This window comes from Sus scrofa, chromosome 8, assembly GCF_054392235.1.
Source record: "Sus scrofa isolate SSC_HxYL_T2T_F1_AM1 chromosome 8, Sscrofa_HxYL_maternal_Yorkshire_Landrace_v2.0, whole genome shotgun sequence".
NCBI lineage: Eukaryota > Metazoa > Chordata > Mammalia > Artiodactyla > Suidae > Sus > Sus scrofa.
Window position 1 is genome coordinate 102,857,571 of NC_139390.1, and position 14,571 is coordinate 102,872,141.

General features: G+C 40.2%; 1 protein-coding gene across 4 annotated transcripts in view; it reads right to left on the reverse strand.

Annotated features, from left to right (window-relative positions):
• The window catches only part of LOC146400960 (uncharacterized), a 285,838-nt gene that overhangs the window by 70,046 nt on the left and 201,221 nt on the right, over positions 1 to 14,571 (reverse strand). Inside the window, exon 4 of one of the 4 annotated variants that reach the window (XR_014813050.1) lies at positions 13,205 to 13,247. The exons of 2 other annotated variants lie outside the window; for them this stretch is intronic. The gene's annotated coding sequence lies outside the window, so the exon portion shown is untranslated. Of the gene's footprint in view, positions 1 to 13,193; positions 13,248 to 14,571 lie in introns of those variants that run through there. One more of the 4 variants, XR_014813051.1, reaches the window with a different exon arrangement.

Consider the following 14,571-nt stretch of genomic DNA (forward strand, 5'->3'; position numbering starts at 1 on the left):
CGAGGGTCTGCTTCCTTGCTTATAGAAAGCTGTCTTCTCACTGTATCCTCACATGGCTGAAATAAAGAGATCATCTCTCTCATGCCTTTTTTTTTTTTTTTTCTTTTTAGGGCTGCAACTGAGGCATATGGAAGTTCCCATGCTAGGGACTGAATGGGAGCTAACCCACTGAGTGAGGCCAGGGATCAAACCCGCATCCGCATGGATATTAGTTAGGTTCATTACTGCTGAGCCATGATGGGAACTCCTCATATCACTTCCTTTTTTTTTTTTCTTTTCTAGATCCACACCCATGGCACATGGAGGTTCCCAGGCTAGGAGTCGAATTGGAGCTGTAGCCACTGGCCTACACCACAGCCACAGCAACACAGGATCTGAGCCACATCTGCAACCTACACCACAGCTCATGGCAACGCTAGATCCTTAAAGCACTGAGTGAGGCCAGGGATTGAACCCGAAACGTCATGGTTCCTAGTCGGATTCATTAACCACTGAGCCAGGACGGGAACTCCTCATATCTCTTCTTATAAAGGGCACTAATCCCATGCATGCAGCCTCCACCTTCATGACCTAATCACTTTCTGAAACCATTGCACTGGGGGCTAGGGCTTCGACGTATGAATTTGGGGGGGCAGGGAAGACAAACGTTCTCTATTGGAAGGAGAACATTCAATCCACGGCAGGCTTTTAAAGTTTCCCTTGGATGAGGCACAGTTAAAGTATGGCATACCACTGCCCAAAGTACTCACATGCCCAAACCTGATGTCAAAGGTGCAGAAAGTGTATACGCCCCCTTTGGAGGCACTACAGGGTGTATAATCCTGTTAGAAGAAGTGTGAGTTGCTGAGAATGAAAGCACAATCCACCACACCAGGCTCCCTCTTGCAGCCCCTACCCAATTCTCCAGTTGATTCCTTCTGCTCCCTCCATTTCCTGGCAGCTCAAGGAGGTACTGGGGCAAGTTCCCATGGAGGAAGACCACACAAACAGCAAGGCTGCAGCAGCTGTTGTTTCCACGTTCCCCTGTTTTGTTCTCATCAGCCTCTAAACACAGAAGGCAGGGTGGGTTGGGAAGGAGACTGCAGATGAAGTGGAAGAAAAATGAGAGAACAGAGACCTTTCTCATTAACCCAAGAGGTCATTTGGGTAGCGCCTGGGGCAAGAGACAGAGTGACCTTTGTGTGCATCTAGAGGACTGTGCCTGAGAGAATGTAATTAAGCCCACTTCTCAAAGCCATCATCCTCTTCAATTAATATTTACTGAGCACCCACTGAGACACTGGCCCTGTACTCAGAACTACAAACTCTCTCTCAGGCTGGGAAAGGCTTTGACTAATTTGCACATTAAAAAGCACACAGACAGAGGAAACCCACCTTTTTCTCCTTCCCAGTCACCCTGAGAGAGAACCTCTTCTCTTCTTCATTCATGTGTGGAATCCCAATTAAACATAGTAAACAAAGGAAACTTCTTACATAGTAATTTTCCTCCCTCTTCCCTTGCTTTATTTGCTGTCTGGATTTATTGCTCAAGAATTGCCTCCTCTAAGCATCATCCCCTATTAACCAGAGAGATAAAAGCCATAAAGGGAAGGGAACTCCTTCAGTTCTCTTCACCAGTTGTGAGACAGAGCAGCGCCTTTACAAGGGGAGTTGACATCTGTTGACTGAGGCTGCCCACCCTGCACCAGGGCTGAGCTCATGCACCGAATGCAAACTGCAGCCATCAGAGACAGAGCGGGGTTTGATAACTGCTTGAGCACAGAGCAAATCTGCTTGGGCACTAGAAAAGAAACTGTAGTTTTAAAGCAGATGTATGTTCTTAATGTGGTTGGCTTGTAAAGCAGTAAAACATGGAGGTTCCCCCCCACCAGCCTATCACAACTGTTAGAGTAAACAGTGTAACTTAAGACAGGGTGATTCTATCACAATTTCATGTAATATTTAGTCCGTGTAATAGGATGAAACTTAGCTTTGTGTCATATATAGAAGACATTTCATTTTCTCACGTATGGTACGATATTAGGAGCAAACATCATATGTCTCCATGGTTATAAACAAAGGTGTCATGTTTGCAAAATAGATCCTATATGTAGAATGTCTATAAATGGGATAAAATATGGAGTATTCATTGGTTGAAATGGTGTTAAATATTTCAATCAGCATGATCTTTGTAAGACACATTTTCTCCTCCTTTGTGAATGCCACCAAGCACTATCTTTCCATCACTTTTCTCCTAACCTGAGTTCTTGGCTCAGCTCTTCCACTGTGACGTTGAGAGAACCAAATATTCTGAGTCTATTTCTTCATTTCTTAAATAGGGTATTGATCTGCATCAGGGTTTCTCTAGGTCTATTCTGCAGGACATTATTTCTGAGGAAATTAATGGGGGTAACCATTTTTTTTTGGCCACAGCAGTGTTGTGTGGAATTTCTTGGCCCAGGGACCAATCCTGCACCACAGCAGTGACCCAAGCTGCTGCAGTGACAACACCAGATCCTTAACCTGCTGCACCACAAGAGAACTCCAAGGGTAACACTTTTAAAAAGAGGTCCTAGAGTTCCTGCTGTAGTGCAGCAGAAACAAATCTGACTAGTATCATGAGGATGCAGGTTCTATCCCTGGCCTCGCTCAGTAGGTGGGGGATCTGGTGTTGCCATGAGCTGTGGTGTAGGTCAAAGACTCGCCTTGGATCCTGCATTGCTGGGGCTATGGTGTAGGCCGGCAGCTGCAGCTCTGATTGGATCCCTAGCCTAGGAACTTTCATATGCCAAGAGTGCTGCCCTAAAAAAAAAACAAAAACAAACAAACGAATAAATAGAGGTCCTGTGTCAAATTAGTTTAGGAGTTGTGACATTAAACAATATTAAACACATTTCCTTACTCAGAATTTTAATATGCTAATAATATTCATTGTAATACTCCAAGAGAGAGAGAGAGTAATGCCTTATTTCCGCAATTTATTGAGCCAGAAAACTTCTTGTGGATCATGCTCAGAACCAGTCTGAACATTAGACGTTAAAGATCCTTCAACTGATCATATTCTGCGATTCTATTTCCTATTTATTCTGCCTAACTTTCCATTTTCTCTCACCTATTCCAGAAAAAGAACTATCTATGCTTTCTAACTCCTTCATAAGGTAAAAGTCAGCCTGTTCTTCAATCCTTTTCCCCTTTCAGTTTATTTAAAAATTTTCAAACCACAGACAATTTGAAAGAATAGTACAATCAATATGTACTCTTCACTTAGGTTTAACAACCGTCAATATTTTGCTCTAATTACTTTCTCTTCCCGTCCCAGTATGCACACACACATACTATATGTACTATATATCAAATTTTACTGCAATTTATTTGCAGATTTTCCTCTTTCTCCTTTTCTGTTTCTTATTGAATATCATGAAGTATCACAGATTATTTTTATTCAATATTTTATAATCTATTATTCTAATTCATCTTTTTAACATTTATTCAGAAACTACTGTGTGCCAGGTACTAAAGTGAGATTAACCTCACATTAATCTTTGTCTCCTTTACCTTTTTCCCTCAGGTAATTAAGAACACTATCAGCGGAACATTAACAACTAATCCAGATTCTTGAATGGGCCACCACTTTGCCACAAAGTTTTGCCATATCAAGGGAACTAATGATGTAGGTGGGAGTGGAGAGTGATCTCTAAGTTGTAATTATTATTCCTTTTGTAAACCTTGGCCAAGCTACTGTGGTTCTAGAAATCATCAAATGACCCTCAATCATTACATAGGGGAAAAAAAAAAATCAACTACTATCTCTGTGGAGTTATGCTGGATCTACTTCAGAAGGGAGAGAATTCCAACCCCAAGAACTTGGCCCTGGAACTTGGGCTCAGGATTCATGGAAGGAGAATCATATTTTTTGTTTCTACACTGAGCACAAAATCATCATTTAATGATCACTCAAGTCAGTAAGAAGACAGGGAAATATGTCCGTGTCTTTAACTTATAACAGGTTCTTAAGCCAATATCAAGGTACCAAAGGCCCTGGTCAGGACAGGAGTCCCAGAGCACTTCCATGGCCAGAAATAGGCCACCAGCCCCACCGAGCAGCATCCTCACGTCCCCAACAGGATGTGAATGATGGATTCCAAATAAGTCATCACCAAATGAATCAGAAAACAGTTTTCAGTGGAAGGAAAAAGGATCCTGTGTTCCTGGGAAAGAACAGACTGACCCATCTTGGTCAAATTTTTCAGTGGAAGGAGATTCTGAGCATTTGTAAGGGGAGACAACTTACAGTGCAACAAGTCTGGTGCTGTGGGTCCCTGCTGACTAATAGAGGTCAGAAGACATGTCCAAAGGACAGACAAAATTTTAGACTTGATTTCATTACTTTGTGGGCGTGGGGGAGTGGGTATCCTGTTCCCCATGGGGCCTAGGAGCTTTTCCTCCAACCCCAGAAGAATGCACAGTCTGTGTTCCCACTGGGGAGGGGAAGACAGAACAGGCAGAAACTGGTGTTCTGGCAGGAATCAGTAGCCAGGGGGTGATTGTGATCCCTGGAATCTTTGTTACCTCAAGGTTTACAAAACTTTAGTGTCTTCCCCAGGCCCTGGGGAAGATCCTCCTAACTGTGGGAGCACCTCCAAAGGAAAAATGGCCTGGGAGAAAAAGTTCAGGTTTTAGAGGCCACAAAACTTGGGTTCAAAAGCTATCTCTGAAATTTATGAGGCATAAGGCCTGGGCAACTTAGTTATTAATTCCTGTTCTCTCCTGGGTAGAATAGAGATAGAAGATAACTCAGATGTGAAAATCATGTTAAAGTAAAGCATGTGCATTGCTTTATTAGTTAGGATTCCTTTCATTCCAGGTAACAGAAACCAACCTGAGCTGGCTTAAGGGGAAAAGTGAGAGAGATTGAGCCAGAGAGGAAATTAAGTATAAGGTTATAGTGATATGAAGTACCCAGGCCAGAGATCAGGTCCTCGCAGTAGCAACTTATGCCTCAGCTGGATCAAATCTGCACCCCACCACTCTAGAGACGTCACTGATCCTATTGCACCACAGCAGGAACTTTGCTGTATTTGATTTTTTTCCTTCTTATGCTAGAATTGGCTTTCTCTCCTCTATGCCAAAAGAGTTGACAGGCCCACAGCTTTTAGGTTCATGTATCCCTTTCCAAGACACTAACACAGAAGGATCAGGAATTCATAACTCCAATTCTAAAGTCTCATAAGACAGTCTGATTCTTTCCCTTATGACAAGAGTTCTCTGTGGCATGAGTAGATGGTGGTTGGGACTGTGCAGTGTAGACTTACTGTAAACACAGCTGAAGGTGAGAGCAGTGTACTGAGGGTATCCTGTGGACTGTGTAGACATTCCAAACTGTGATTTCTACAGGTACCTAGCCCAGTGTCTATCACATAAAGGAGGTGTTATTTTTCTTTTCCCTTCCTCTCACACCAGGCATGATGAATCTAAGAGAATTGGGGAAAATTACTCAGATGCTCTAGGGGCATGTAGGACCTTATGATAACTGAAATGGAAATCATTAGGATTAACACAGTGTCTGGCAATAATAACACCACTAGGATAGATAAGGCAGGCTTTGTACTTTTTAGACCTTCCTTGTCTTCTTGCTGTGTTCTCTGAAATGTTTCTTTTTCTTTCTTTCTTTCTTTCTTTCTTTCTTTTTTCTTTCTTTTTTTTTTTTTTTTTTAAACAGGAGGAGTCCTGAGCTTGGGCCGTTATTTTATTTTATTTTTGTCTTTTTGAAATGTTTCTGCCTACCCTTGGAAAATCCCTTCTGTCTAGTGATATGATGGCAGGAACAATCCTTCTGTGGAGAAAAGTGCTCTCTACAGAAGTGGGTGGCTTAGGAGGTAATGGTTGGGGCTAATGGTCAAAGAGAATATCAAGAACAGAATTGCTACAGAAACTTAGCTGTCTTTTTCCTGCTGCTGCAGACCACATTCTCAAGTGTGCAATCGTGCAAAAAGCCAACATTTATTTCCTCCTTCCTTCCTCCCTCCTTCTCTCCCCTTCCTTCCTTCTTTTCTTCCTTTTTTTTTTTTCTCTCTCTTTATCTCATGCAATAAATATTTACTGAGCATTTTACTACTGATAGAGATACAAAGAAAAACACATCTTTTTTTTTTTCTGGGAAAGCAGAGGCTCACTCTAGAATTTCTGGAACTAGGGCTGGGCATGAGAGTAAATACTGTCCCCTGATTATAGGAAGCTCATTAAAGTGGCACTTCAGCCCAGAAACTGAGGAAGGTTGAAGCATCCATATCAGAGCACTCCATGAATGAAATGCATGAATCTGTAACAAAGTGTCAACAACAGCAAATATGTAAGGCAGGGGTAACAGGTTGAGGCAGAGCTTGGTGAGACCGCCAGGGGCTAGAAGATGCTCTAGGCAGCAACTGCATATAAGAACCTACAGGCCTTGGCCAGAAAGGGACCTCTGAAGGCACCCAGGCTTTTGGTCCTTGGGAAAACAAGGAGAGTTCTGAAGATATTAACATTCTCTATACCAAATTCCTAATAGTTTAGACCAGAGTATATAAACCTTCCTCAGTAGTTCTCCTGGCCCCTTCCCCAACACAGTTTGCACAACTGTAATGAAAGAGACATTTCTCTAGGAGTTCCTGTAGTGGCTTAGTGGTTAACGAATCCAACTAAAAACCATGAGGTTGCGGGTTCGATTCCTGGCCTTGCTCAGTGTGTTAAGGATCTGGCATTGTCGTGAGCTGTGGTGTAGGTTGCAGACGCGGCTCGGAACCCATGTTGCTGTGGCCCTGGCATAGGCTGGCTTGGCAGCTACAGCTCCGATTAGACCCCTAGCCTGGGAACCTTTATATGCGGCGGGCACAGCCCTAGAAGAGGCAAAAAGACCAAAAAAAAAAAGAAGAAGAAAGAAAAAAAGAAACATTTTCCTAAATTCACTACTGAGACTAAACTACTCACAGGAGCTTAGGCCAAACATAAGTTCTTTCTTTAAGAAACAACAACATGCATGTGGCCACTTAACAAATTTTTTTGACATCACCACTGAAAACAAAATATATCTGGGTGGTAGAATATATTAGGTGAGTTTCAGGGTCTCCCTAGATTAACAGCTTAGATTTGAGGCAGCAGTTTATCTTCATGTACTAGCATTTATCCCTACTATCTTTCTCAACCAACTGAAAACCCCTCAATCACTGGGAACTACTCAATGGGTAATGAGACTCACTTGAGTGACAAGTCTTATTTGACTAAGTAGCTCAGCCATGTCTTTACTATCAATATAAATGCTTCCATATTACATTTACATCATTTATATCCATTGTAAAAAAATGTATTTCAACAGTGTAAAAATAATGTGGCAAGAAGGCAACCCTGGGGTATTATAAATATCAAATAAGTCATAACTATAATTATAATATTGGAATTTATCTTTAGAAGATAGAGGTTGAACTTATCAAGAGGCCACAAGTGAGCAATAACACCTCCTTATTGAGTGCAGATAAATTTCAGATTTTTGATAATCTTGTTAAACACGCTATAGTTCCTTACTCTTAATGTCATTCCTTAGTTTTAAAACTGCTCACAGCTTTTATAGTTGCTGCTTTTTGTTGCTTTTCCATATCTAATGATCTCTAGTAAAACCTAGTTTGGTGTCATAGTATCCTTTCTCTGCTCTCATTTTACCCTTCCCAAATTCCTTTCCCATCTTCCTTTCCCCCACCATCTTCTAACTTCTACACAAGGATACAAATAAGGGGGGGGGGAGTGCAAATAAGAATTAGATATTTAATAATAGGGGAGAGAGAAGTTTAGCACCCACTTGCCCCCAAACAAATCTTCATCTTTTAAGGCCACTGTATTAGTCTACATGGGCTCCCATAACTAAGTACCTTAGCCTTTGTAGCTCACACAAAAGAAACTTAGTTGCTTGCAAGCCTGAGATCAAGGTGTCAGCAGATTGGTTTCTTCTGAAAGAAGCAAGACTCAGGGCTTGCAGATAACCATCTTCTCCCTGCGTCTCATATGATCTCTCCCCTGTGTGTGTTCTAATCTCTTCTAAGAAGGACACCAGTCATATTGGATTAGAACCCATTCTAATTACCTCATTTTAATTTATTGCTTCTTTAAAGACCCTATATCTAAATACAGTCACATTCTGAGGTACAAAATTATAACTTCAACATATGAATGGGGGTGGTGCACGCACAATTCAGCTCATAACAGCTACCCCATCTACTTTTACTAAATTCCACTTCTCTGCCATACCAGCCTAGCAGGTGTCAACCATCTACAGCCTTGGTGATCTCTGCCATTATATTAGCAGCTGACTAAATTTAATTGGGCATTTATGGACACTGTCTTGAATGGTTCTTACATGAAAGTAATTTTTTCCCTCAACAAGGTCCATGCATATAGTGACAGCTCTTAATCCCTCTCAATGCCTAGAACACGGTCAGCACATTAGTAGGTAGGCTTACGATAAAACAGAAAAGGAAAATAAACCTCAAATGAATTAAAAGGGAAAGTATCATTCTTTTAGTTTCTGTGTTAGTACATTTCATCCCTTTGAGAAGAGAAGCCTCTTAGAGGCAAGATTGTACCCCTTTGAAGAGAAAACAGAGGAATCAATTCAACTTGGCCAATGAAAATGAAACTTGGACATTTTTCAAAATACTGTCTTTTTGGAGTTCCTGTTGTGGCTCAGCGGTTAACAAATCCGACTAGGCACCATGAGGTTGCGGGTTCGATCCCTGGCCTTGCTCAGTGGGTTAAGGATCCGGCATTGCTGTGACTGTGGCGTAGGCTGGTAGCTACAGCTCCAATTAGACCCCTAGCCTGGGAACCTCCACATGCTGCAGGAGCAGCCCTAGAAATGGCAAAAAATTAAAAAAAATAAAAAACAAAATACTGTCTTTTCAATATAGTTTTTAAGTACAACGATGTGAAAATTTTATTAAAAAGGTCAATTCCAATATTTTCACATATTTGACTGAGATTTTGTTTCTAGGAACTTAGTTAACTTTGGGTGATGATCACTAAATCCAAAGTGATCCTTCATGTAGAATAAGCTGAGAAAACTGTAGCTCAAATACTGAAAGCCAATCTTGAGAAGAGTTACTAGTAGTGGTACCATCTCATTTTATTTTATAGTGTGAGTTTTCCATTTATGGAGCTACGTCATATGCTCTTCTTAACTTTATAACCATGGTGGGTTTGTAATATTTTTGCCGTTACTATGACATGTAGGGTGTTACTTGGCTCTTCATTTCTTCATAACTGTATCAGGCTCTTTGAGAGTTCACTTTGCTCATGCCTGAGGGTATGCCCCCCCAAGTCTATTCGGTTATATTCTTTTGTTTGTTTGAAAAATTCAGTTCAAATAAGAGATGAAACCTGTGTTTTTCTGTCTCTTTAGGGATGTAAGCAAATGTCTACCTTAAAAAAACATAATTCCTTTGCATAAGAACTAAAAGCCAGATTGAGGAAATTCCAGGATGGCCCAAATCATGGTTTATGTTATCTTCAGCTCCAAAGAAAAAATAATCCCCACTATCATGTAGTTGGTGATAAAGAGGAAAATGCCAGGAAATTCTGATTTAATGTTGTCTGAACTATTCATTCTTTAACTACCAGGATGATAATAATGGTGATACTGGTAATGCTCAAAAGGAATTGGACATTTGCACAGTGTTTAGCCTGTGAGATGATACCTATTTTGAGGGAGACCAGGGCGTTATTGGGTAGGTGAGAGGCCATGTCCAGGATGCCGTGCCCAGGCGCTCACTTATTCCCATGGACCAAGTGCTTTACCTACCTTACCTAATTTAATCCTCACAACGAGGTAGGTTTTATTCTCACTGTTTTGTGGATGAGTAAACTGGAGGGTCAAAAGAGTTTTTGTACCGTTCTCAACTTCATACATAAGTAGGGGAGAGAAGAGTGTGAAAATGTACACTCCTAGACAGTCAGACCTAATTTACCTGAGATTATATCAAATTAAAGGCATGAAATTTGGGTAGGAGAAATGTTTGCTAAAGTGACAGGCTGGGTTTTTAAAAAAATTCTCTTTAGTGTATTTCTCTGGTCCAGCCCCTTCAAGAACTGTCCCCGTTCTCAGTTTCCATCTTCTAAGAGGAAATCAACCTGCCAGAACAACCGAGGGCTTCACCTAAGAGTTTCCACATTGTATGAAATAAGAAAGTCTTCAAATTGCCTGCAAGGCAATTATTTATGTTGGGAATAATTATATTGTATTTTGACATAAGAACACTTCTCTCCTCAAATTATATAGGAACAAAAATGGGAGCAGTGTCTTTTGCTTTCAAATGACTGCAAAACACATTCCCAGTATCTTTACTTCAGAAAATTATGTCCTTATTTAAAGTTCCTTTGGGATTCTCCCTGAGCCTGAGTCTCCTATGAAAGGTACGGTTGACCTCTGTTCCACAGTGGCAACAGCAAGGACTGTTCTACTCTCTGTGGTCCCACACAGCCCAACCACGGGCCTGAGGGTGAGAAAGAACAAGCAAAGTAGCTCTCTCAGTGAAAAATTATTAGTGAAGCACAAGCCTTGATGCACATGGTTTCAAGAGAGATTTCATCCAGACCTAGCATTCCCCCCTAGTCATCAGAGTCTCTTGTTGATTCCCACCTTCAGCAAAAATCCTTTAGGGCAGCAAGCGCAGCAGGAAACCTGTCATTAACAACCACCAAAGTGTCACATCAGCGATTCTCAGGAGTGTCGGCTCCACTGTTTAACTCAGCTGTTTACCTCATCCGGAGAGCTTTGTTTGATTGTCAGAAAATAGAACATGTACATTTGTTGGTCATAAACACATGCAAGCTCTCCAGAGCACAAATAAACAAAATAGTGCGTGTTGGTAAATGGGTTTGCATTATTTAACCAAACCAGAGGAAGCATGTGAATAACTCCGCATATCAAGTGCTATCAAATAACTTGCTTGTAATCTGTCTTGTACAATACAGCCGCTGCCACTCACCCAATTCAGACCCTGGAAATGTACTATTTTTAGACTGGCTTTGTACACCACTATTTACAAAGCGCACTGTTAAAACCTTTGAATAGCAGCCAAGAAGTTGGGTGAGAACCTAGAAACCTGCCACACAGATCAGCATCCTAATCAACCCTCGGAGAGCCAGCGCTAAAGATCTGCCTGTTTCCTTTTCTTCTTTTTCTTTGTCTCCACAGGAATATCAGCGTAAAAAGGCAAGGAGACAAAGAGGTGGAAGAGGTGGGCCTTATCTGTTCTTGTCGCTAAAATGGGTTACTTTACTCGCTCTCCGAGATAGCAGCCCATTTGTCAACATCTTTGGCAATTTAAGCTGTTCTTTGTCAAAAGCACTTTTGGGAAAGATTTGACCATTTATTTACTTGAGAGACAATGTGACAGCAGCAGGTGCGTCATGGAAAACTCAGTTGTGGGTGCTTCACAGCAATCAGGATTTGGTCACGTGACTGCTGGCAAGCTGGCGAAGTGGCCACAGAGAAGGAGAGACAGAGAAGAAAATAGTAGGCAAAGTGTTGGCATGAGGCAGTTGGTGGATTAAGCAATCGCAAAGAGAAGGGATTGCAACACCAGGAAGGAGATGAAGGGCCTCATATCATTTTGCAGCCAGCAAGAAACCTGAAGGAACTAAAAACTAAGTTTGGCTTTCTTTTGACAGCTTGAGAAGAGCTGAGAATGGATGCAATAACTGGGCTAATTCTGGACAAAATTTTTAAAAATGATATCTGAGAGGAATCCACATCTTTGCCTCAGTTCTTAGCTGTGGCCTAAACTGCTCATTTTCCAAATTTTTTATTTTTTTTTTTCAGATGACTCAAACTGATTTGCATTTTGTGTAAGTGGATTGGATCCTTTGAGACATCCTTGGTGGCCTAAGATGTGAAGAGTTCACTCCTTGTTTCCTTCTGCCCACCCTCTTCCTCCTGGTGCCATTTTGTTCCTTCACTTAACCTGGATTGATAGTAAAAGTGGTGCAACCAGAGGTGGCCAGGCAGTGCTATTCCATTCTACCCCTGCACCTGTACTCAGACGTCCTCATGATAGCATTCCTTTCACTTTATAGTACTAATCAGAGGAGGAATGGAAAGGAAGGAATCTGAGTACTTTAGGTCAAAAATGTTCTCTGAATTTAAGGCATTTTATTATTTCAAGTTCAGTGGGGGTCTTCATATTCATTATAATATTAGAGGCATTTGATAGAAAAGCAGTGTGCCAAGATGATTAACAGTAGTAACAATAAAAGTAACTTACTTTTGAGCTCATCTGTGCACTGTTCTAGACACTTTAAACCATATATCTACTCTTACCAACAGCTCTAGAAGCTAAGTATCATTTTGTCCATTGTGGGGAGTATTGAGGATCAGAAGGTCACTTGGCCAATCAATGGCAGATCTGAAATTCAAACCTAGGTTTATGGGACTCTTTCTACTACACCAGGCAACACTATTTGCAAATGTGAACCCATTCTGAGCACCAAAGGGCATTGGCTTTGCTCTGATGACTCTCAGTTCCACATTGGATTTGGTTATTTTACCAGAGTCAACATGTTTATTTATCCAGGACTTTTACAAAAGAGTAATAGGATTGTTATTTGGATTTTCTCTGATAGAATTAGGCTTTCCTGCTGCTACTTTAAATTCTTTTGTATCTTGTAAGTATTCCATTTGACCCAATCCTTTTCCTATATGTGTTGTGGAGAATGTGGTCTATAATAACAGGGCATAAAAATATCCTGGCTTCTTTTATAGATGCATAAATAAATGAGAAAAGATTTTTCCTCCCAACCCTGAGCTTGTAGGTAGCACTATTATATAGCAGGCTTGTATGCACACAAAGTTGGACTTAAATCAATCACTGGACAAAGCCTGGGCAAGAAATGGTGCTAAATAGGAAAAAGAGACAAAGTTCACAAAGAGGTGCAAAGAAAACAGGACATAGGTATTGGTGAATCTGCATGTACAATTGTTTTTGCTGTCATAGAGGACATCTGCTTAATAGATTATTCTCACTTCCCTCCTATATATCCATTTATTTGGTTGATCATTATTACACAATAAGGGTAATGTGAGCAATAAGAAGAACTTTAGATCTTAACATAATTCTAGAAAATGAAAACTGCCCTTTATAGCTCTAAATCCAAAGCTTTTGGCCACAATGTGGATCAAAGATATGTCCATACTCTTTATTACCTGTTTTTTTTTTATTTGCTTGTATCACCATGTTCTATTTTGTCTGAAAAAAAAATGAAATAGAATTACCTCCTACACTCATACTGCTATTGACATTAAATTTTATCTTCTTTTATTATGATCAGTAAAGTTACTCATAACATTGGAATTTGTTTTTTGTTTTTAAAGTTATAGCTACTGCTGTTGTTGGAATTAGTATTACTTTGGCACTGTGTTCCACCTAAACTCATGGCACTTGTGTACTATTTACCTTTCAGAAAAGCTATTTTACAAGAAGAAAAAGAAAATGGGAGTACAGACTTCTCACAACACACATCTTTTCTGCTCTCTCCTTGGTTCTGAAAGAGGACACATGAAACAGAATTTCAGGCTGTATTTAATGCAGCTCTTCATAAGATAAGAGGCTCTTTTATCTGTAAAAAATTGCTGTACTAATTCTCAATGAGAATCAGAATGCTCCAGTTAATGCTCTTTCTACAAGAGGAATTCACCTTTTCTACTCTACATATTTTCAGTCAATTTTCATATTTTGTTACAGGAAATAGGAGGTGGGAAAATATGCAATGATAATAATATTATTTTATAGAGCTGAGTCTAAAATCATAAATATTAACAATGTGTTTAGATATATGCTGAATAGGTGTTACTTAAAGTATTTCCAAATAATAGTCACTCTACAGGAATGTACTTGTAAGCACAGTATATCCTTAACTGGATATAATTTACATCAGCCCTTTTGATTGTGTGGTAAACAAACTGGGAAATGCATCCTGATTCTACATACTAAGGAAAAGAGCCATAGTTCCTTGTTATATCCTACAGTACAGTCCAAAGAAGGAAAAAAATCTCTCCTGTTTCCATCTTGATTTAAATATCTCCTTGTAGACTGCACATTGCACTTCAGAAACAATACTTTCTTTGTGTATGTTTTGTGTGTGGGCTTGGAATAATTGGTAATTCACTGGCACTGTGTTCCACCTAAACGCATGCCATTTGTATATATTTAACTTTAAAAAAATCTACTTTTCAAAAAGAAAAGAAAAAGAGTACAGTAAATGACTAGAAATTAGAAACCACAAGATTCTTCCCTAAGGTCCTGTCAAAGAAGACCTCACTGTAAGGCAATATGGCTCATGTCACATTGCTGATTCACTGGCCCCTTTGGATGGTCTTCTGTTTCTGCATCTTCACATAACTAGATAACCATTCTTTCTCTTCCATTGTGATATCCTATGAAGTGTATGTGAAATGGAGTAAACTGTCATTGGGCACAAAGGTAAAGATGCTTAATCAAGGCAGGAAATTAGGAAGTTTGACTTTAAAACATGCATGGATTTTCAAGGTATGATCACTGCAAGTTAAAATTA